Genomic DNA, 24,539 nt, shown 5'->3' on the forward strand with positions numbered 1-24,539 from the left:
CTCACCATGCCTTCAGCACTACTGTCACCATATCTGAATTGTGCCCAAAGCTCCACCACAATATTTATGGGTACATCCCCATATTAATGAGCAAATACACTTGCTTCCTGCAAGACACAAGAGTTACAATTTCCCCTCCAAGTTTCCATGTGCACCAGGGTGTAGTCTGCTCACTGTCAATTAATAGTCTCAAAGGCACTGCATTCACCATTAGATCAGCCTGAGACTTGACTCGCTTGGGCGCAGCATCAACAGCATTCACTACACAGGCCTCACCCTCTTCACTACTCCAGTCATCCTCGTAAAATGTCATACTGTCCTGAAACACTTTAACACTTCCAGGTTTGTTCCAATGTTTGCAGCATGGCGACTCATGACCGTCTCTCCCACAGTCCTTGGATATCACATGATGAGCAAAGCATTGCTTATCACTGGCAAGGTGATCAGGGTTTCCACATCTGTAACATCTTTTGATGAATGTCTTCCCTTCCATCTTCTGCTTGTCAGTGATAAGTGAACCAACGTTCACAGTGCTACATCATGTGATTAAAAAGACAAAAACTATATACACTTCACATAATTATGCACATTTCCTACTCATCACCAAATGCTGTTGGTCCATTGTAATGACAGTCCAAGTGAATTTATATGTAAAACGTTCTGCACACTATAACAACTAGCCAGTTCCCGGCAACAGTCATGTTTTTTTAACCCCCAAACCCTAGGTGCTTGGATCATAATAACTGTACTGAGGGTTATGTGCCATCAGACCTCAATAAACACTCTCATTGTGCTAGAGTCTTTAACTCGGTCTTCAGGCCCATAAATCCCAGTATCACCCTTCTGCTAGGACTATGAACGTAATGAAATCTAGTTACCCGTCTCCCATTTGAAAAAGACTAATTCCTAGCCAGAGACCCTCCAAGCTCTGATAGGGAAGCAACCTAACAGCTTGAAGAAGACTGGCAAATAGATTTTTTGCATAGTGGTTATACACTTGATACATTTGTACATTTGATTGGACTGATTACCAAATTTGAATTGCAGCGCTTTGTGCTCCGTTTTGTCTGTGTTGTTTGTTTCTGCCTTGTAGAAACTATTGGAAAAATATTCTAACTAGGAAATCATCAGGTCTCCTTTACTGCTTTAGTGGCCTTTGTTACTTCACTTTGTTGATAGCATGTGATGCTATCTGATTATTTCTGAGGGACTACATTGCCCAGGGTGCTCTCCACTCCATATCTTACCTAATAAGGCATGCGAAAGGCAGTGCGTGTAAGCCGATTTGTGCCAGTACTTAAGCACTTCTGAGTCAGTGCGAATAATTGTACTGATTGCTGTATTTCAGTTGAAGCACTTTGCGCTCTGTGTTGCCTGTTTTGTTTTGTCTTGTAGAAACTATTGGAAAACTATTGCAACAAGGAAATGATCAGGTATTCATTACTGCTCCCTTGACTGTCTTCTGCATTGGATCTTAGCAGGAGTGACCTTTGTTACTGCGCTTTGTTCATAACACCTGATAACATCTGATAATTTCCGAGGGACTACTTTCCCCAGGGTTCTCCGTGCTCCATTTCTTACCTAATCAGGCATGTGAGCGCCCGGCACGTGTAAGCCAGTTTTTGCTGCCGTTTTGTGGCCAGATGTGCTAATGTTTTGGCATGGTAGTCTGCTCTCCTCCGCACTGATCCCTGTAAGGTGAGGTAGGTATTTACAGATGTTCCAGGCTTTTACTGCGCTCGCATTGTGGATAATATTTCTTGACCCTTATAGATTGTTGCTTATATTTACTTGTTTCCTGTACGGTGTACATCTGTGATTTTCTGCCATGTCCTCAGTGAGTGAAGCTAATCCGCTTGCTTTAACTGAGCAGATGAGGGCAAAATTGAACATGTCTATTATTATTAAGGAAGTGACACCATTGCCTATTAGATGTCAGAGCTGTTCTGAAATAATTGCTAGATGTAAGTACTTCAGGGAACAGCAGCTCTCGCCAGTTACTATCCATCGTTTGGAGAATAATGACTAGCTAATTACTAAAATTAACAAGGTGGGTCCTGGGAGTCCCTCTGCCAGACATTAGTCCTGGTTACGAGAGACTTACCCAGAGTCTTTAGCTCACTATCTTTCACATAGAAGAAATATCCCAAACATATCAGTCTTTGTCCTGCCCTGGGGCAGTCCAGCACCGAAATGCTAGGCAATTCTCCTCTGAACAAGAGTACCAACAGAAACCCCAGACACGTGTTTCGGTCTGGTTGGACCTCATCAGTAGGGTGGATCTGTGCCTCTCTAAGAATAGTGAGCAAGGGGTCCATGTCTGGATTCCCCTAGTAACTTAGGGTGAGACCTAAAGTTACTTGAATATGCAAATTAACAATGTGGGTCCTGGGAGTCCCTCTGCCAGACATTAGTCCTGGTTACGAGAGACTTACCCAGAGTCTTTAGCTCACTATCTTTCACAGAGAAGAAATATCCCAAACATATCAGTCTTTGTCCTGCCCTGGGGCAGTCCAGCACCGAAATGCTAGGCAATTCTCCTCTGAACAAGAGTACCAACAGAAACCCCAGACACGTGTTTCGGTCTGGTTGGACCTCATCAGTAGGGTGGATCTGTGCCTCTCTAAGAATAGTGAGCAAGGGGTCCATGTCTGGATTCCCCTAGTAACTTAGGGTGAGACCTAAAGTTACTTGAATATGCAAATTAACAAGGTGGGTCCTGGGAGTCCCTCTGCCAGACATTAGTCCTGGTTACGAGAGACTTACCCAGAGTCTTTAGCTCACTATCTTTCACAGAGAAGAAATATCCCAAACATATCAGTCTTTGTCCTGCCCTGGGGCAGTCCAGCACCGAAATGCTAGGCAATTCTCCTCTGAACAAGAGTACCAACAGAAACCCCAGACACGTGTTTCGGTCTGGTTGGACCTCATCAGTAGGGTGGATCTGTGCCTCTCTAAGAATAGTGAGCAAGGGGTCCATGTCTGGATTCCCCTAGTAACTTAGGGTGAGACCTAAAGTTACTTGAATATGCAAATTAACAAGGTGGGTCCTGGGAGTCCCTCTGCCAGACATTAGTCCTGGTTACGAGAGACTTACCCAGAGTCTTTAGCTCACTATCTTTCACAGAGAAGAAATATCCCAAACATATCAGTCTTTGTCCTGCCCTGGGGCAGTCCAGCACCGAAATGCTAGGCAATTCTCCTCTGAACAAGAGTACCAACAGAAACCCCAGACACGTGTTTCGGTCTGGTTGGACCTCATCAGTAGGGTGGATCTGTGCCTCTCTAAGAATAGTGAGCAAGGGGTCCATGTCTGGATTCCCCTAGTAACTTAGGGTGAGACCTAAAGTTACTTGAATATGCAAATTAACAAGGTGGGTCCTGGGAGTCCCTCTGCCAGACATTAGTCCTGGTTACGAGAGACTTACCCAGAGTCTTTAGCTCACTATCTTTCACAGAGAAGAAATATCCCAAACATATCAGTCTTTGTCCTGCCCTGGGGCAGTCCAGCACCGAAATGCTAGGCAATTCTCCTCTGAACAAGAGTACCAACAGAAACCCCAGACACGTGTTTCGGTCTGGTTGGACCTCATCAGTAGGGTGGATCTGTGCCTCTCTAAGAATAGTGAGCAAGGGGTCCATGTCTGGATTCCCCTAGTAACTTAGGGTGAGACCTAAAGTTACTTGAATATGCAAATTAACAGCTAATTACTAAGCAGGATGCATTACTGCACACACTGGGGGGAAGGTGGGGAACTTTCCTGATCATGCTTGTACTCATGTATTGTCAGATATTAGTACCTGACGAGGTGGGTGTGAGGGCCTCCCAGCCAATGGGGAGGCTCAGAATGCGTGCATTACCAGACAGTAATCCCACTGCCCTGAGCCTCCTCAGGGCTGGCGGCCACCATCTCCCCTTGCAGAGGAATCAGGTAAGTCTTCTAACCCTCCCTCTCCCCCTCAACACTCCCTCTTTCTCCCTTTCCCTTCTGAACATAGAGTCTTTTTGGTAACACGCATGCAATGGATGGGATGCAGAATAACTCTGACACCAAATAATCGAACCAACTCAGGAAGATGGCAAAGTTTGCTGTTGTATTAACATTTATGTAAAACAGAGAGGTTACAATGAATATCAACTGACTGTCGCTCGATCACTCAGTGAGTTTCCCATAAAAACACATTTATATACTAAAAATGTGTCATGAGTGATGTCCTACTATGTGTCAAATGAAAAAACCTGCTAGGGATCGGGATAGACTTAAGGGGAACAAATAAATATACTTTCTATATGAGATGAGATTATGATTGGATCTCTAATGTCAGGTTGACAATGTATGCCTACCTCTAAAAAACATGTCATACCCAACACTATTAAGTACATGCTATATTATTGTCTCTCAACCTATAAGGCTCTTCGATATATGGCTTTCTAAAATTGGTTACCACGCTCGTGTCATGTCTGGAACATTCTGTTCATTTATCAGCACATAAGCTGATACCCAGGGCCTAGGGGGTGGACTTGACGTCACCTCTACACCCAATTATCCCATTGTCCATCATCACCCATGCCTTCAGCCATGAAGATTGTCTTTGAACTTGGCCGTTCAGTGTATTCTTGTCTCTGGGAATACAGGGGAATGTGAGAATGCCCTATCATTGTTCTACAACGCAAAGCTCAAAACTATTTCCATCTTCAGCTCACATGACAAGAGACCACAATGTGGTCCTCTTTGCAGCATTTAAATGTCTTAATTTAATAAAACTTGACATGCTTGGTGTTCTTTCTTTGCTTCTTAACAAGAGATGTTTCAGCTTCTCATGTTCATTGCCTTTGAGAACAGATAACCAAACTTGGCTGCTTCAATTGTTGACACCAGGCCAGGCAGCCTTGCCATGCTAGCCTATGATCGTCGGCTAATTCTGGCTTTGCCCACCATGGTTCGGCTTACTAAATTCATAACACCAATGTCCAGTTCTTATTCAAGGGCGGCTTCGCCTGCACTCTATTCACTATGTATAGCCAGCTTCTATGATCACTAAGTCTACTTGCGTTGCTGCATCTGTAAATTATTGAATGGTTTGCATTTTCCACAGTGCATCACATACGTGCAATCTTCTCTTTGCATTTGAACGTTACTCAAATCTTAACTTTGTCATCAGTTTCTCTAAGGTCCATACATTCTCTTCAGTTAGTATCTTCAGGGCATCACAATCATCTCCTGTGAGGTCACTGGCTTCTCTTTCATTCTTTTTGATATTCCTTCAGGGAGTTCCTCCTTCAGATAGTCATCTCTTTGGGGAAACATTTGATAAGGCTTTCTCAACAGATACCTTCTTTTGATTACTCGCTGCAGAATTGCTATACATGCAAGTGTCAAGCATGGCACAATCTCAAGCTTCCAACATACAGGAAGTGGGGGGGTGGGATTTCCTGTAGAGGCATTCAGCTGCTCCTCTACACTTCCCTCCTGCCCCCCCCCCCCACTTAAATGCTTTCCGGGAGCGAACAAGCTCGAAACACTTCAGTCTCCAGCACGTTCGCTCCCGATCTGCGAGAGGCCGCCATGGAAAGGAAGAAGGGAATACACTTCTCTCCTTTCCATGCCAGCGGAAGTCGATTTTTTTATTTACTTCTTTCCTTTTTTTAATGTATGCCATGGAAAGGGAGAAGGGACCACGTATAGTCCCCTCTCCCTTTCATTGGCGGCCATTTTATTTGTTTACTCTTTATTGTTTTCAATTGGGTCCACGAAAAGGGAAAACAGACTTTGTTTTCCCTTCCTCAGTGGCCATTTTTTTCTCTTTTTTTATGTTACGAAATGCTGTAGTGTTTCAGAAAATTAAAAAAATGCTTTTAGTACCCGGTCTTACGTGCCGGGGTACTGATAGCAATAAGCCCCTTTCAGGGGGGGTGAATTACCACTTCAGGTAATTCCCCAGTGCCTTTGTTAAGGCCCTCGCTTTGCTCAGGCCAGTAACTATGGGCCTGGGGTTTTACCTGAAGTGGTAATGCCCCCCATGCACGGGCCTTATTGCTTAACTAATGTTAATGATATTGTTACCGTTTCGGATACCTTTGTTAGTGATATTGCTAGGCCTACAATGCTAGGTATTGGTGCCCATTTCCATGCACCCACCTTGAAAGTTGCACGTATTAACACATGGTCCCTTGTCCAGCATGCTGTGGAACTGGCTGACTATATAAGCTTAGAGGAGATTGATGTACAGGCTATTACTGAAACCTTGCTGCATGATGCTGCCTCACAAGCTGCCTCCCTTCAGGGCCGGTTTTACAACAGATTGCACCCCAGGCGGGAAGCATTGTTGGCGCCCCCCTCCCCCGACCTGTGATCTCATGCATGTGTCATGGGCTGAGCAGCGAGAGTGGGGACTATGAGTTAACAAAATTGTCACCGCTGGCATCGGCTGAAATTTCATGAACCTCAGAAAACAGCAATAAGAGGGTCAAACCCGAATAGGCCTGGTTATGTAGTCTGCTTTTGCTCTTCATTTTTAGTAACAATGACCAGTTTGCTGCTGTGATTCAGGTCAGAGAATCGACAATTTCAGATCTACACTAATGTCATTCGTATGACCTCAAACATTTAGCCACTCTTAAAAGGTGATGAACTGGTCTTGAACAGTGTCACTCAAACCTCCAAGAACAAGCACCAGCAACATACCCACCGATAGCTGTACAAGCCCGTCTATCTCAGCATTAAAATAAATGCATTTATGCAATATGTATTGCATCAAATATTTCACAGGAAGTTAAATATATTTAGGAGGGACACACGTAAACAATATCACTACTCCATGTGAGTGGTAAAGTCTACTTTAAACATATGCAGAGAGTTAACATGCATGTACAATTCAACATAGCTCCCAATGTTAATGTTGGAGAGGTGGCGTTCTAAAATTATGACATTACAATGTGGACTTTACATTGAAACACACTGCAGTGCATTACCGCGGAAGAGAAATGGCAGTTCGAGTATTGGTGTTTGTTTCGCACATGCTTGTGAACTCTCCAAATTCTTAAATGTTTCCTTTGTGATCACTCATTTTAGCTCCCGACAGCACCATGAAACTGTAAGATTGCAAAGAAAAACGATGTCTACCATCCCAACATTAAAACAAAAACAATCAAATTCTTAAAGGGTGGAAGATGACCTTTTCTTGGGACTCGTTAAGTTTATTTTTTGCAAATTACTAGTCGCGTGCTGCTTGAATACCAGTGGCTCTTGCACATTGTGCAGTGTATAGACAAATTTCATTTGAAGGGACTCTGAGTACTGCGGGTATCAGGGGAAGCATCTCCAGTGTACCCAAAGCATAGTGCGCTTTGCCCTCTACCCTCATCCCGCAGCTTTGCAGCCCTGCACTTTTTCACATTCTCCATTATGGTAAAGAACATTGTCCCGAGCTTGTGAGAGAAATGGACTATGCGGAAGTAGCTGCCTCCCCGGTGTGTTTAGCTGCTGGTGTATTAAATGCAGAAATGGGTGGCATCAAGAGCCCCACGCTCTGAAACATCTTTTGCGCACTGGGTCACACACCAGAAAGTGTGAGCAGGTGATTCCCCAACACTTGAACAATTCTTTAGAGACCTGGCTTTGATTAATGTGGCGTTGGCTAGTCATGGCCAGATCCCAGCGTTTGTGTTAAAGGCGATCGGAAGCTGCACCGTGCAGGGTTTTTAAAGGCCATGAATTGATGCTACAACATGTCGCCCCCAATGGAACAAAGAAAGTGAAGCATGCATCCTACAAGTCTGGGTATTTGCATTATACGGAATACGGGCCAACTGTCCACGGAGACGGTTTCTACTGTAGTTGCTGAGTCGCTTTCCCAAGCCAGCTGCTGTGCAGACTTTGCTCAGCTTTTGGTCCAGCGCCTGCATCCATCCTTCACACCATCATTCACAAGGCGCGTTCGTGTAGGTGTTTGTTTATCTTGTTAGATTAGTGTGATTGCTATTCTAAACAAAAGAAGCACAACGACAAAGAAGAGTATAAGACAATTCTGAGCGAACAGTGAAATGTATGAAACTCTTGAACTAAAATAAAGTCAGTACTGCATGCCCAGGAAAGAGGGAACGACAAACAATATGCTCGGGAGCGGGAACGTAGTAAGTCCCAAACTGGCCCAAGCGTGGGAGCGGCCCCCAGGGCCTCGCCCTCGGAGTGATTTTGGCCCGGCCAACGGACTGACCAATCCAACCCTGCTGGAACATGCAACTGTCTAAGATCTGCTGACGGTGACCTACTCTGCCCAGGTCTTCCGAGAACCAGCCTTTTGATCTCCTGAGGAGAGTCCACCACCAGTTCTCGCTTCCTTTTTCATGACTACTTGAGCCTTGACAAAAGTGTCTAGCTTTGTGGCCTCCAGAGGCTGTTCTTGGATGGCCCAGTCATCTCCGCAATACTATTTTAAAATAAATAAAACGCCTATGCAGCAATAGGCCTCGCCTGCAAGGACGGGAGCACCTGCAAGGACGGGAGCAGGAGGAAAGAAGTGTGCTTGCCTCGGCAGGCTATAGTTACTGCCGGGTTTCCTGAAACAATGCCAATCAGTAAGGGCAGGATGCAGAAACTGTTTGTATTTGCTGATTCTGCTGCTGCTTGGCAGTGTGTGCTTGTGATGGGAACAACTTCAGGATTTAGTGACCCACTCGCTCCTCTTTTCTGTAATGGCCGAGGCCGGCAACACCAGCCAGCCCCAATCGATCCACACTTCAGTGTCAGTGCGCGCCCATAGCCTGGAGGAGGGCACATGGCACGTGCGCCCATGGGCCTGGCTGACGCCAGCAGCGCCGGCGCCACCCGGGGCTGGAGGAAGGTAATAAAGCAACAAATGTTGATAATTTATTTGCCAATTGCCCTGCCTGAGGGCCGAGGCCAGGCCTGTTTCTTGGCCCGGACGAGGCGGGCAACTGCCCGGGGCGCAATAGCCCCGGGGGATGCAATTGCCCCGGTCCCTGGAGCCTCTATAGGGGATGGAATTCCCTAGTTTGTGGGGGGGCTCATTGACGTGGGGAAAGTTCTGCAGGTCAGGTGCTGGTGCTGCCCCTTCTGACTTTAATGTCAAGTAGTACAAAAGTACTACGTGACATTACAGAAGTCAGAGGCTCCCTCTGGCCACTTTTGCGCCACTTGGGGTGGGGGCATAAGCACACCAATAAAAACACTTAAGGTCCCCCTGCAGCTAAAACCAGCTCCTTCCATCACAAGGCCGGCAGGAAACTGCTAATGGTGGCCCATTAGTCACTAAATGGTTTTGTGCTGGCATTGAGACGGGAGGGGAGGTGCAGTGGGCTGTGGGGAGTGTGCGTGCGTTGCAGGGATGCACCGTGGGCCGACCCATTTGGGCCCATGGTGCGCCCCTGCAAGCCCAGAAAATGGCCAAAATAATAGTTTAAAGCAGCACTATTTCTTTCATCCTGCTTCTTTTCCAAACTATATATCAATTACACTTTAAACCACTTCCATGGCACTGGTGATGAGTTACTTCACTAAGCGGATAATAGTTTTGACCAGTGTTGCTGAGTAAATATTCTTTAAGCTACGAACCGGTTTATTTATTTATTCATGCAATGTTTGTCGGGTACATGGAGACGGATAATTTATTTATTTATGCAATGTTTGTCATATACCTGTATCAAACACACATTGCATAAATAAATAAATATGCAGGTACCCGACAAACATTGCATGAATAAATAAATAATCCTGGTCCATGTATCCTTACAACAGTCAAGACTTTACTGCATCAAAGCATAACCCTTGATTCCCATTCAAAGAATGTTAAATTGATTGTTTATTGGGTTCAGGTGTCTCCCTGTCATTGCCCTTTTGGCTTAGGTTGCCTCCAAACCCCCTTTTGCATCTTGTGTACTTTGCTGGTTATATATACTGCATCCTGTGCTATATTCATGGTCTCTTGGTTGGTGTGCCCAGTCCTCATTATCTGCAGCCTAAGTGGGACTGGGGCATAAAATTGTCTTGGGCATCAGTGAAAAAGTGGCCCACCATTGCAAATGGCAATTCATTCCTTGTGTGACAGACTGTTTGACTTTGGGTAGGAGTTCCTTAACGGTGTAGTTTGGGAATGGCGCGCAGGGTGCAGTGGGAGTGGTGCGTGGGGTGTGGTGGGAGTGGCGCATGGGATGGAGTGCGGGGGGGGGGCGCATTCCTAGTGTTTCGCCCCGGGCACCAAATGGACTAGAAACTTCCCTGGCAGAGGCCACAGCCTGCAGCAGTGCCAGTGGTAGAATACACGTGTAACACGTTCGTTTCCTAACATTATAAAAATGAACAGGCACCTTCATTTTTATAATGTTAGGAAACAAACGTGTTACACATGTATTCTAGCACTGTGGACTGCTGGTGCAGCGCCCCCTAGAGGCTAACTGACGTCAGGCAGCCGCCTGGGCTGCCTGATGCAAAGACAGGCCCTGCCTCCCTCAATACACCAGAGAAATATAACATTCTCAGGATAGACTGTAACTCTTCTCAAGGGGGCGGGATTGCTCTTATTTACAGGAACACATTGAACATGCATATTGTTACTACTCTTGTATTAGATCATTGTGAGCACGCTGTCATTCAATTGAGTCTAGATTATAATACTCGTCTGTTTTCTTATATTTTACAAGCCGCTGCAAAAAATGCCTCATTTTGAGGGACAGTTGTCAGCTTTACTCAAACCTGCATCTCACATGCTTATCCTTGGTGACTTAATCTTATGGACCATTATTTGTTTCTTGTGCTTTACAACTCCCTTTCAAGCCTAAACGCATGGATGCTAATCCCAGAATCTGTAAAAAGATTAGGAATTTAAAACATTTCACCAATAAGGCCTTCACGGTTACTGTCAAACCTATCATAGATATTCTTTCTCCAACCTTTGATGTAATAGAACTGGTTAATCAATATCAGCACTTGACAACTGCAGTTGTTAATATTCTGGCACCTGAGACGATTAAGTTAATAAAAACGGAGCTATAAAAAAAACACCTGGTTCTCTAATGATACCATTAAGTATAGGCAAGCAAAGAGGGCTTGTGCACGAACTTGGCACAGCAGCCAGAGTTTTGAGAATAAATATAGTTATAAAGATGCAGCTGCCGGATATAAACAATCTTTCTTGCTAGCAAAACAGTCAGATCATGGGATTGGAAGTGCTAAAATCTAGTTCAAGGGAACTTTTTGTGATTCTCAAAGAACTAGAGGGGAAAAAAGGCACTAAAATCAGAGATTGAAAAAAAACGATTCTTGTGTCAAACTATACAAAATTCATTGATGGGTAAAATTACAATCCATCAACAGTCCATTAAAATGAGACAATATCTTGCTACCATAACCACGTCTGTCAATTGAGGCCCAACCTTTGTTATTAAGGTTTCTTCCAGATTTTCCTTCAGGCAAGTCTGAGAAGTGTAGATTTCTAACATTATTTAAAAAATGAAGCCAATACCAAATACGGGAGATGTCTGTCCTGCAGATATCATTGAGCAATCCTTAGATAAACTAATTCCATTGATCACCAAAAATGTGAATTCCTCTTTTCTAGTCTCTTTTGTACCGACAGCCCTAAAAGAAAGCCTGGAGTCTGCCACAGTTGAAAAAAGACTCTTTAAACCTGCTGTTGCAAGTAATTATCACCCAATCACAAAATGTTCTGTTCTTGCATAAAATCTTGGATCAAATAGCCTACATTCAACTTGAGGAATTCCTTGAAGCTAATAACCTACTTAGTCACCATCAATCCCGGTTTTTATGCCAAACATGGCACAAAAACTGGTCTATTTGACATGAAAGACAATGGGCATCATTACACGGTAGGCGGTAAGGGTTTACCGGTACCAGTATTTTACCGGTACCGGTAAATCCTTACCGCTTTACTACGAGGTCCCTTTGCGGTTTGGGGAATTTAACGCCTGCTTTTTGCAGGCATTAAAAACCAACCCGCAAAGGGACCCAGGGAGCTAATTATGGTACCGCAATTTGCGGTGCCGTAAATTAGCGCCTTCCCCATTCCCATTATGCCCTATGGGGCAAAAATGGGAATGGGGAAGGGCAATGGTGGAAGGGGGAATTACCGCTCCGCCAAACTTGGAATGGGGCGGTAATTCCCCTTTCCACCAAGGCGGTGCCAGTATTTTACCGGCTGGCGCTAATAGCGCCATGGTTCTCCGCCTACCGTGTAATGAGGCCCAATATTTCTGGAATTATTGAGCATGGACATACTGCCCTTCTCATGATATTGGACCTATTTGGCAGCTTTTCATTTGGTGGATCATTGCAGTCTCAGCAGTAGGCTTGTCGAGGTGGCCAATCTGTCTAGTGATGCATCAGCATGGATTGAGACTTTCCTCAGTAATCTTACTGTTAGGGTTTTTGTGGATGATTCTAAGGCCACCCCAGTCCCATTGCTTTGTGGTGTGCCTTAGGGCTCTTGCCTTTCTCAAATACCATATAACATCTACACCTGCCCTTTGTTTGATCACCTGGATAGACTAGGTGTCGGTTATACCAACTCCTTGACTGATCACTCTCTTCTCTCTTCTCACTTGAAGATTTCTTCACCTTTAACACTGACACACCCTGCATTGCCTCCCACTGTCAAGACCAACCGACCCATGAAAAGAATGTCAGTGGCTGTCTTTGCCTCTACCTACTCTTCCCCTCCTACTGTTGCGGCTGACTCCCACCTTGATACAGCTCGCACTAACTTTCACTTGTCCATCTCTCCAACACTCTTGACATCCTCGCCCCTGTCAAGTGAGTTTGACTGAAGCTGGCCAAAATGTGCAACACTTGATACGACTCTGACTTGGCTGACCTTAAACACAAGTGTCGGACAGTGGAACGGAAATGGGGATCTTTAGGTGCACCCTCTGACAAGCTGGCCTGTCGCCTTCTGCAAAGGCAATACAGACTCTGTATCCAGTCCAAGAAAAGAGTCCATCTTCAAGCCCACATCTCCACGTCATCCAACAACATGTCCGAACTTTGCAAAGTCTGTAAGGAACTACCCAACCCTACTGCAGCCTCATCCTCTATTGCACGGACCAGACCCTTTTCTCAGCCCTGACTTCACACTTCACTACCAAACCACAGGACATCCTGTCCTCTCTCTCCTCCACACCCACTCATGCACCATCAACTCTGGGGTCCCATCGGCCACCCCTTCTCTCCACCTCTTCTCTCCTCCCTCTGCACTGTCGCACCTGAGGAGGTTTCCAGACTAGTTTGGTCTATAAAAGCCTCTTCCAAACAGGTGGACCCCTGCCCCTCGAAAAACATCAAGGAAAACATTGACTCTCTCGCTCTGGCCGTGGCAGACCTCCGCAACCTCTCCTTCACCACTGAAGTTTTCCCCACTTGTTTCAAGCACTCTATTGTGCACCCTCTGCTCAAAAAGCCCTCTGCTGACCCTTCCCTTCTGGGAAACTATCACCCTATCTCTTTCACTCCTTTCCTGACCTGGGAAAACTCTTGGAGATGCTAGATATCTCTCAGATTACCCTCCACACAGAATATGTTGGCTGTCTCCATGACCATCAGTCTGGCTTCAGAGCATCCAGAGGCACGGAAACTGCTCATATGAACACCTGTGAAGACCTGGTCTCAAATCTTTACTCTCACTCTCTCTCTATCCTCATCCTTCTTGACCTAATTTCTGCTTTTGATACAGTAAACCACAACATCCTGATCTCCCATCTGTGTGATAACGCTGGGCAATACAGAAAAGGCCCTGGCGTCGCTAGCGTCCTTTCTCTCAGATCGTCCTTCCCAGGTGAAACTTGGGTCCTTTCTCTCTGCTATCACTCTCTCTTCTTGTGGTGTAACTTTCAGAGTTATGCTAATGATCTCTGACTTACTGCCAGCAAGACAGAGATCATCCTCATTAGGATCACTGATCCTGCTTCCTGCTTGCACTCTGGCTGGGCTGACGTGGTCCTGCGTCCTCACCCACCAGTGAGGCGAAAAATCTGGGGTTCATCTTCGACTCCACCCTCTCCTACTCTTCTCACATGACAGACATCTCTAAAAAGGTCTCGCTATCAGCTGCCTCTCCTCAAAGATATTGTACCTTTTCTCACTGTCTCCCAGAGGCTCACAGTCTCCAGAGCTCTGGTTCTTGCTAGACAGGACTACAGCAACAGTCTCTTTTTCAATTTTCCTACTTCTACTCGATGACCTCTTCAACTTATCCAGAACTGATCTGCAAAACATATCCTTGCCCTCGGGTCTATGGACCACTTTTCTCCAGCAGTGAAATCCCGACACTGGCTCCTAGTGGCTGCAAGGATCAAGTTCAACTCTCTAGTCCACAAGGCTCTCTTCCTAAATACTCTCCTTCTAGAGACCTCTGCTTAGCCTCCTCCAATTCTCTGTGGGGGAGCCGTTTCTCTAAACAGAGATTTGGGGATAAAACTTTATCCTCTGCAGGTGCCTCCCTCTGTATCAGCCTCCCTCTGTCTTGAGCCAGACATCCTCAAGTTCTGGAAACTCCTCAAAACCTTCCTCTTCTCTTCCTCTTTCTCTCTTCCACTCCCCTGCTAACCTCCTTGCTCCTCCTCTTGGTTCCCACATCCTTTATCCTCCCCAACTCTGCTCAGTTTCGCTGAGTGGTCACCTGGTGTACCTTCTGAGCCTCACTGGTCCCAGGTTCCCACACCAATACCACACATGCCTCCAGGCCTCTGCACTGTGCCTTGCACTACTGTCCTCGGAATATGTTCCATGTGAGAGGCAACCTCTCTGCAATTAACCCAGGCCCCTGATGGACTGGGCACACTTGTTCCCCCACCCCCTCCCTTGCACTTCCTGTTTGCGCACTTGCATCATCTTGAATGCACTAGGCCTAGCAGGACCATTGTCCCGTCCTCCCTTTGTGTCCTCTGCCTAGCCTGGTTGCACCTGAAACACTGGAAACACTTGGGCATTGTCACATTTGATGATGACCTATCACCAATCAATCTGAATGTCGCAAGACCTAGTACAGTAGTTTATTTTTCTGTACGTTCTCTCCCCCCCCCCCTTCCATCCCTCCACACTCTTTCTCATGAACTTGTACCATATGACAAGTCGTTAGGACTAGGGCAGCAGCCTATTGATTGCATGCTCCTCCCTTCTCCTACCAACCTTCTCTCCTTCCCTCCTGCCATGCACTTGCACTGGTAGAAATGCCTCAGGCCTAGTATGCTAGTTAATTTTTGTTAGATCATTTGGAAACTTCAAGGCCTAAGAGTGACTACTGTATTCCCTTGTTCCCGTCCCCCCTTGAAGCGCTTTGAAGTACTTCACTTGTGTATAAGCACTTTAGAAATAAACAATTAAAATTACAATTACAACTATGCTAAGGACACTCAGATTGTCTTTGGACCTATGGGTGATTATGCTAGGGATTCTCAGGCTATTAACCGGATCTATGCCACTATACAGTTTCGGATGGATGCTAATTTGCTTGCCCTTCATGACAACAAGACTGAGCTCTCGGGCCTTAGTCTGAAAAAACATGATCCATGCTACAAACAATTTGTAACTGCTGACTGTGCCATTCCAGGGGCACCCTATGTCAAGACAATGAGTGTGTATCTAGATTCACAATTAACTATGCATTAGAATACCCTCAATTCGAAGACCTCCTGTGCATAAATACTTACATTTTTGTTACAAATTAGACGATATATGTCTGATAAAAACTGATCCTTACTGGCCTGCACTTTGGTAAACTCTAGATTGGACTATTCTAACAGTCTGCTTGCAGACACATCCACCGCTAACTTGCAAAAGCTTCAGACCATCTGAAATGGGGCGGTAGAAGAGATTATATCACTACTGCTAGAGTGGCACTTCTTTGGTTAGCAGTCAAACAGCAAATTGTACATAATATTCTTACACTAACCTACAACTAGAGGTCGGGGAATGCACCCAAGTACTTCTGTGCTGTTCCGAAGGCTGCTCCTAGCAGAAGATTACTTGGCTCAAATGGAGACAAACTCTCTCAGACTTGCATCAAGTTTCAGAAGTAAGGCGGCACAATGTTTGAAACTTGGGCTCCTTATGTCTGTAATGGGCTGCAGGCTACTCTGAGGGTTATCTCCTGTCTGACTGATTTTAAAAGAGCTTTAAAAACGCATATATTTAACCAGATGGATTTTTTTCTGCTTGCTGCTTGGATTTTTGTTCCCTGGTTTGAATCGTCGGTTCTTTATGTTCTTTGGTTGATTTAATATTTAATTTCTATGTAAGACCTATGTGTGTGCTCTGAATCCAATGGTCGTGTGGTGCGTTGCAATAATAATAATAATAATAGGATTGTGTTGTTCTGGATAGAGTTGAAAGTGTATACAAATATGGTTCATGAATCTGGTATAAGGGATGATACTTATAACAAAGAGGAACACAGGGTATTGGTCCAAAATACCAGGCGCCTGACATCTTACTGAGTATATGGAAAATGGTGACATTTGTCTCACTGTTTATGGGGGAGGGTGATGTTTATTGAAACACACTGTAGAATGTTGACTATTTAGAAATTGAATTGTATGTTATCATTTTGAGTAATTGGGGAGTTGCTTGTTGACGTTGACCATTCTATGGGGCGGGGTATTTTCAGACCCAAAACATGTTTTTCTATGACTAGCTACCTCCTTTGTAAAGATACTCGATCTGCAACATTTCATGTCCTCATTATATTTATTATATACAGTGATCTGTGATCATGTGTATAAACATATTATTTGTATCATGTGTAAACTATTCAATAATTAACACCAACAAGACTTGCGGTCAGGATCTCAGGCTTCAAAGTGAAGGGGCAGCACCCCTCGGTCTTCACCAGGCCACCATACCGACTCTATGTGGTGTGTGATAGCCAATTAATGTGCACGATCCAGATGTGTATACATATTCACTGGCAGTATGGCAGTGCAGCAATGGATTTTACACCTCGCCGCAAGCAAAGATGCCTGAAACCTTAAGTTAAACAGTGATTTGTAAGCGTTCATCATTTGAAGACATCTGTGAACTGCATCAGTGTGTACATCAAATGTACTTACATATTAGTAACTCTGCCCAAATCTAATAATTAGGCTTGTTATCCATGGTGTAACTTGAACACAGGCAGTCCCTGGGGTGTGGTAAGCTATTCCCTCTGCATCAGAACGGATATAGTGCCCATGAAACCAACTTTGTTATGCTTCATTTATCATTATTGTTCAGCATCCCTGCATTCTGTTTCCTCCTTAGAGATGGACAAGCCAACTAGGACATTGGGAGATTACCCGCTGGAATCTTCAACAGTTCAGCATATTTAATATGGGGGTCTGTTTCTCACCCTCCCTGATAACCTTCAATGCATCTCGTATGCAGACTTTGAACCATAGTCAGGTCTGCCTCTTAACATGCGTGACCCCACTAAACAACTAAGCAATATGAGAGAATGTGGGAAGTGGAAATGGGCCTACTATGCTGTCGGATGAGACAAGAATCCTTTAATTCTGCCGCAGAGAGTCCCTGAAATCTACTGGCGAATTTGCAGATGGGTCTCAACCAATTGTGAGTGACACAGGGCCTGTACACTGCCATCCCACTTGCCCCGAGCGAAGGGGGAAGAAGCGCCCCCTAGATTATTCCCTAGCAACACTGTTCAAAAGACAAGTCAAAACATGATGATTTTGAAATGTCCTTTAATGAAATTGCAGGATTTCCTTTTAGTAAACATTCCTTGCATTTGTTTGCTTTTCTTTATCTTCCTGTCACAACATGATCATCATAATTCTGTGATAATCTAGGTTTTGTTGAGTCATGATAAGTGCTCCTTTCCAAAAAAGATTAGAGATACAATTTCTACACACTATAGAAACTACTAAACAACGACCCACTGGAGGAGTCATTCAACCATGTTCACTGAGTTCTAAATGTTTGCTGCATGCCGAACATTAAACCTTTGGTTAAACATATGACAGCTATTCCTGCAATTGAAGCCACACTAGAGATGTGCTGGATAATATTTCAGACAAGTCTGGAATCAATGAATGTATAGACCCTACGGACACAACAGATTGTTTGTTAATGTTATTATTAAGAAGAGTCTAGGCCGCTGTCTAGGCTTTCTATCACCAACATATTAAAATTGCTGAAACGAGTTACTGACTTGTATGATTATGGAAAACAGGTGCATGCATAACTAAAAAGGAATCTGGGATCTTTTCAGATTTGCAAATATGTAGTCTAGTAAACTCCCTCTATATCTATTATGTTACAAGTTGTACAGGTTCCTTTGTATAGAAACAACTATCCCTTTAATTTTTCCCCCCATTAACATTTTTAGAAATCACCCAGAACCCCAAAATCTAAAAATAATGCATGCAATTAACAATCTTAGTTTTTGTTGGCATCATAGTGCCTAATAGATACATATGTAAGCGGAGTAGTCAATCTGCATATTGTAAGGCCGATGAGTCTGTTCATATACATTCTGTGACATGAGCGGGGCCATCGGCCAAAATGTTTTCCATTGTTATGGGCTATTAATATAAAGACTTAAGAGAAACAACAGTAGAACACATGCAAATTCAAGAGGGCATCAGCATACTTGACACAATGGTATATACAAGTGAAAGGATAAAGAGAAAAAGAGGTCTTGCAGAGTCACTTTAACAGTGGAGGACTGGGAATATCTCAATTCAGATGACGGCGTATGCCACCCATTTGGCACCTGATACAGGATCTGATTATTGAAATGATGCAAGACAGGCATTATATTAAGGCATATTAAGGCATTGTATTAAAAGACGTTATTGTACAGAAGAATGATAGACCTTCCATCAGACATCAGCTGTGGAATGTCAAGGGCATCACTAATTACATCATAGAACTGTATGGCATGAAGAAAACAAGAACATGACAGAACATCTCCCCTAACAATATAGGAGAACCTGAAAGGAATACATTCTTTCAGAAAGAAAAACAATGACAACAATTAGAAACCGTAGAAAGCCAACTGAACGCAAGGATGCTGTACTAACTTAGTGTAGTACTAACTCAGTGCACCAGTGACATAAGAGGGTTCGGAAAAGAGAGGAAAAACAGTTGGAGAGAAAAGCACCTGGATATACCGGTGTGGGGCTCATATTATGTAATGCAATAAATTGACCTTTTAATCGCTGATGGACATCCTCATCTTTGCACAATGGCAAGGAAGATGGGAGAATGAACAAGATCAGCCCCGGCTGGTGAAGGAAGGAACAGGAACAACGGGACACGACAGTCACAATGTCAAGCACAAAGCATGTGTGAAGGTGAGATTGATCCCATCAACCGTAGGGCAGCAGTAAGAAGGCAGTTCTGGAGTCCTTTGTATGCCCATAGAAGGAGAGTCAAGGGGATATCCTAGAATTATTGGTTCTTTCCTGCCTCTTGGAATGGGAACATATCTTTTCGTAAGAATGCGACTATTAACAGTTAACTCATCTACGATCCCATCACTTGTGCCTTCAATACTTCAGCATGATCCCAGAGATGTATCGCTGTCCCTAACTGTTTTTATATCACGTCTCCCTCACCTTTTCCCTCTCTAAAACAACACTTCTTATGAAAGCCTCATGGAGGGAAGGTTGACTGTATATACTGAGTCACCAACCTTGGATTCTTTACTCTGACCATGTCATTGATTTGAAATTCCAATATTCTCACTTGAAGTCAACAGCCACGGTATTCCTTGTATGTCTCTAACATTTTCGTAAAATTTTTCAATGCAGTGTCCACGACTATTTCAGCATCATTATGTGCTAAACTGAACACATCACTTGATGAAATAGTTAATTCTCTCCACCAAACAGTTTATGACAGATGGTAGAGAGTGGTGCAATAATTTCATATATTGGTGTAATTCACAAATCCCTGTACTTTATTGTAGCATAATTGTACCGCCTTTTCTTTAACTATCTTTTCATGTATGCTTCCTCTGTTGAAGAGTGTGGATATATATGTAATCACTCTGCCAGCTGTCACTGTTGTCATTTTTACCCCTGCAATCACATGGAGGTGTCATCATCTAGATAGTGAGGTAAGCGGACCAAGAACTCACATCTCAAATGCCCATAAAATATCAAAAGTCCCCTTTAACACTACTCATGAACCCGTATTGGTATGAGCGACCGGGTCTTCAACATATTTTGTTTTATTACTAATTCTGCTGGATATAATATTCTTCACTGTCGCTTCAACATTTGCATCCATATCAGGGTACCTAGATCTCTTGTGAGTCTCCTCTTTTTAAAACTAAGGCCTACATGGGCTTCATTGACGAGGTTCACAATTCTGCCCTCCAGATCTTCTGGACACCCCATCCTATCACCATTTACTATACTCATTCACACGATTTAACTTATACAAGAGGCTTCAGCATGCTATTTAAAACCAGCATGCTATGAATGTCATCATCACACCACTCTCTACCAGTTTTCATTACATCTTTTGAAGCAGGAAACACATCATGTTATTAGGGAATATGTACACTTAGCTCCTGCTAGTAAATTGGATTGAAGGTCATTTTTTAGTAGAAGCGCTTACTGCATATCTTACTGCATATCTTACTCCACATTCAGTATCCTCATCTACCATCAGCCACAGCTTCTCAGAAACCTGTGCTGTATAAGTGGCTGATTCACAATTTTTTTGTTTAATCACTCACTGTGCAAGGTATATGTAATAAGGTGGATCCGTACACCAGGTAAGTGTATAACACAGCTTTATTGTCCAGTCCTGAATACCTCTTAAGACCCGACAGGATGGTAGGGAAGACACAGAGACATGTATAGAAGAAGGAAAGACACTGGTATCCCCACACCCATCCAGCTCTCTCTGTCAGCTCTAACTATCAACGGTTCCTCTAAGAACCCCCAAGCCCTCAAGCACATACATTCCACTGCCAACTAGGACATCACCACACCTAACCCGACCACTACACATCTCCCTCCCTTGGGAACTTAACAACCGTGACATCAACACACCTAAACAGACCCAGGCCACTACACATCTCCCTCCCTTGGGAACACACGAGAAAAGTGAAAATGTGACCCACACAGATTCTACCAAACACACAGACACATGCCCCATCATCACCACAAAGCGGCCTACAATGTGACGAGAAACACAGCACCATACACCAGGAAATGCCTCCACAGGACAACGGACCGCCCAAAATGTCAGCACCCAAGACAAATTCTGCAACAACCAACCAACCTACAATACATCCAAACATGCTACACCCACACAGAAACACAACTCAAACGCAGAGTCCACCGACATGTAAAAAGGTCTTAGCCCACCATCAAAACCATCCCCAACCTACAAACCGACATGACAGAAAACAACAAAACAAGCTCCTGTCCCGATCTGCCACCTCGGAACCTCAAGTCTGCCACACCCGAACACTACTAGAACATCCCTAAGAATGTTCACCAAAACTAACAAACCAAACCCATCACAGCCCTTACACCTTACACTCCGGCCTACCACCCCAAAGCCTCAGATCTCCCACATCTGAGCACAAACCCAGCTTAACCATGAGCAACAACAATGCCACAATTGCCAATTTGGGGAAAGTAAAAAAAAAAAAAACAGAACAACAATACCTCACACTTTTACATCATCAAGTGCCACTAACTGTTGCAACACAGCGCTACACCTGACCCCGCCACACCACTGACACCTGGCAACTATTTAACCAAATTCCCACCCTAACTACATCTCCACTACATGGAAAATAATAATTGGGAAGAACCCTAATGGGAAGAACACCAAAAGTAGGACACCTTGAACAAAACTCAACTATCGGACTAGGCTAAACCACTAACCAGTATCCACCTTAGATACTATGTTAGAACCCACAGCACTGAGAGAATCCTGTTCTCCCATTAGAGTACATCAGTACGAAGTACACACTGACCCAACCTATATTGCGCTGCAGATACCACACAGGCACCCCACCGGACACACTGCGCAACTCCACCCAGAACACATGTGCGCCTCATGCTCACCCAGAATGTTAAGGTTGGGCACATTAACGAATGCTTCACAACATATATAAACGTTCATAAAATCATTTTATCAACATTTCCTCTTTGAAAAAGATAAAAATTTCCAAATGTAACACCAACGCCTCATATATTTCCATTTCCTTTTAAAACGTTTCACTCAATGCTTCCGATATGGGACATCTAAAATGCACACAATTATGTAAAAACCACGTCACATAACTATCCTTTTGGGAAAAATGACCAAAGCTTTTGCTGCTGCTACTCCACCCTCCAATGTTCAACAATGCTGGGGCCCCAGCCAAAAGCGGAAACTCAGAGGGGCTCATTTGCCAACCGGCCACATGCACCAACAACCCTCATCGCAACCTTATACCAAAAGATTGTTGCAAAAACCTTGAGTTCAAAATGAAACTCTCCTCCCCGCACCCTTGAGTCCAAAGTGCCACTCTTGAGATCTTCTGAGTTCCTCCTAGAACTCTCCCAGGAACTTTTACTGCCCAACTTGATAATACACTAAGAAAGCAAGTAGAACTAAAACATCCCCAATAAACTGAGAATGACCATTAAAATCCCTAACACTGCAATGCTAATAATGGGACCTACAAGGGAAATGGAGGCCACAACGCAACACGTCACACATAACAGACAACAGCCTCTGACAACATCACCCCCTACTAGCCAACCCGGGGACATACTCTACACCTCTAAACCCTTGGGCCACAACATACAGACAACAACACTCAGGCCCAAAACACTTACCTCCCTCACAACACCTATCCAAGGTCACATGGGTAGCGAAAATATCCCAACCCTGTGTCCAAAAATTCAAAAACCCTGGCAACTCCTTTCCAATCTGGGGATTCTTCTGTCCAGTCTCGACATTCCTCGCCGTGTCCAGGACACCCCTTACTCCTCGCCCAGCACTCCACACTTATTTGACCTCCTTCAGCACCATTGTTGGTGCACTGTGAACCTCCATCGTACCGCCCCTATTCGCTGCGACCCCTATTGAAATCAGAGGGCTGCTTCATGGTCATGTTCTTTTCAACCTCGATGACGCTGGTAGCAGGGCACGCTCCACAGGTGCACCAACCATCACCCACGTGACTGTATCGCAACCTCACACTTGCCCTTGACATCACCAGTTTGTTGGGAATACCTCCCACGAACATATCTCCTGAAGCAACAGAGGCAACACGCTGCGTGGCACAGCTGACTAGTCTCACTCGCAGGCCGGCTCGTATACACAGTCCTGTCCGTCTCCTGTGGACACCTTTCTCTGGTCCTGGGTCGGGGCACCCACGGACGGTTGCACCTTCCATCAGTGCTGTCCTGATCCCGCAATGGACCATACAGAAAAAGAAACTATGTTCTGCCCTGCGTCTCAGAACAAGACACTGTATGCACCTTGCTTGGCTCCTCCTCCAACTCTGGGACTTCTGCACTAGAAAACCCCATGACGCCGCCGCCTGGAACCAAATGCCCCTTAGCCAGGCACATCCCTGAACGGGGCTCAAACCACTCTTGGTGCATTTTCTCCTCCACGTCCGATGCAGAACAGAAAGCCGGAATGCGACGCGAAGACAAGTCAACCTACAATATCCAGAACTCTTCCAGCACTTGACACGGTTGACGATGCTTGAACTCGCTGGACTTCATTGCCTGAATGCTACCAGGTCCTTGTACAGTGCCTAGACCCATTTTCACAACGCCAATAGCTCGCCGGCCAGCAAACATCCTTCTGGGTGTGGGGAAACACGGTCGGGGGCAGTGTCCTTTACCAGCTGCACCCCCCCAGCAGCGCAGATGTTCCAGCTCGTCACCTACCATTCCATCCTCATCGCCAATGTAATAGGGTGGATCCGTACACCAGGTAAGTGTATAACACAGCTTTATTGTCCAGTCCTAAATACCTCTTAAGACCACACAGGATGGTAGGGAAGACACAGAAAGAAGTAAAGAAGAAGGAAAAACACTGGGATTCCCACACCCATCCAGCTCTCTATCTCAGCACTAACTACCAACGGTTCCTCTAAGAACACCCAAGCCCTCAAGCACATACATTCCACCACCCAATATGACATCACCACACCTAAACCAACCACTACAGTATACAATTGCTTACAATAAGATTCTCATTGCCAAATTAATCTTGACAAACCATTTGCACCATGCTGTGTTTTACTGACACTGATATTGTGTTCAATAAGCTCCAACACCCATCAGCATATCCCATGGTATGAACTGCACAACATCCTATTAAGAGAATATTCAATCGGGTATTTTTGAATGGTTTTCATAACAATTGGAAACACTAAGACCCATGAACTAAAATACTTCATGCCCTACAAAGTTAGTCTTCTCTGCCGCCTATACTGGCATGACACATTTTTGGCGGCCAAAGCTATGGTAACAACCTTGTTAATTTAATATTGTGATAAAACTGCAATAAAACCTCGCTTACTAGCAAACACTA

General features: G+C 44.6%; 1 protein-coding gene across 1 annotated transcript in view; it reads right to left on the reverse strand.

Annotated features, from left to right (window-relative positions):
* The window catches only part of LOC138450237 (free fatty acid receptor 2-like), a 338,207-nt gene that overhangs the window by 258,643 nt on the left and 55,025 nt on the right, over nt 1-24,539 (reverse strand). The window lies entirely within an intron of this gene.

The sequence above is a fragment of the Ambystoma mexicanum genome, chromosome 1p (assembly GCF_040938575.1).
Source record: "Ambystoma mexicanum isolate Mex_15411 chromosome 1p, UKY_AmexF1_1, whole genome shotgun sequence".
Classification (NCBI taxonomy): Eukaryota; Metazoa; Chordata; class Amphibia; order Caudata; family Ambystomatidae; genus Ambystoma; species Ambystoma mexicanum.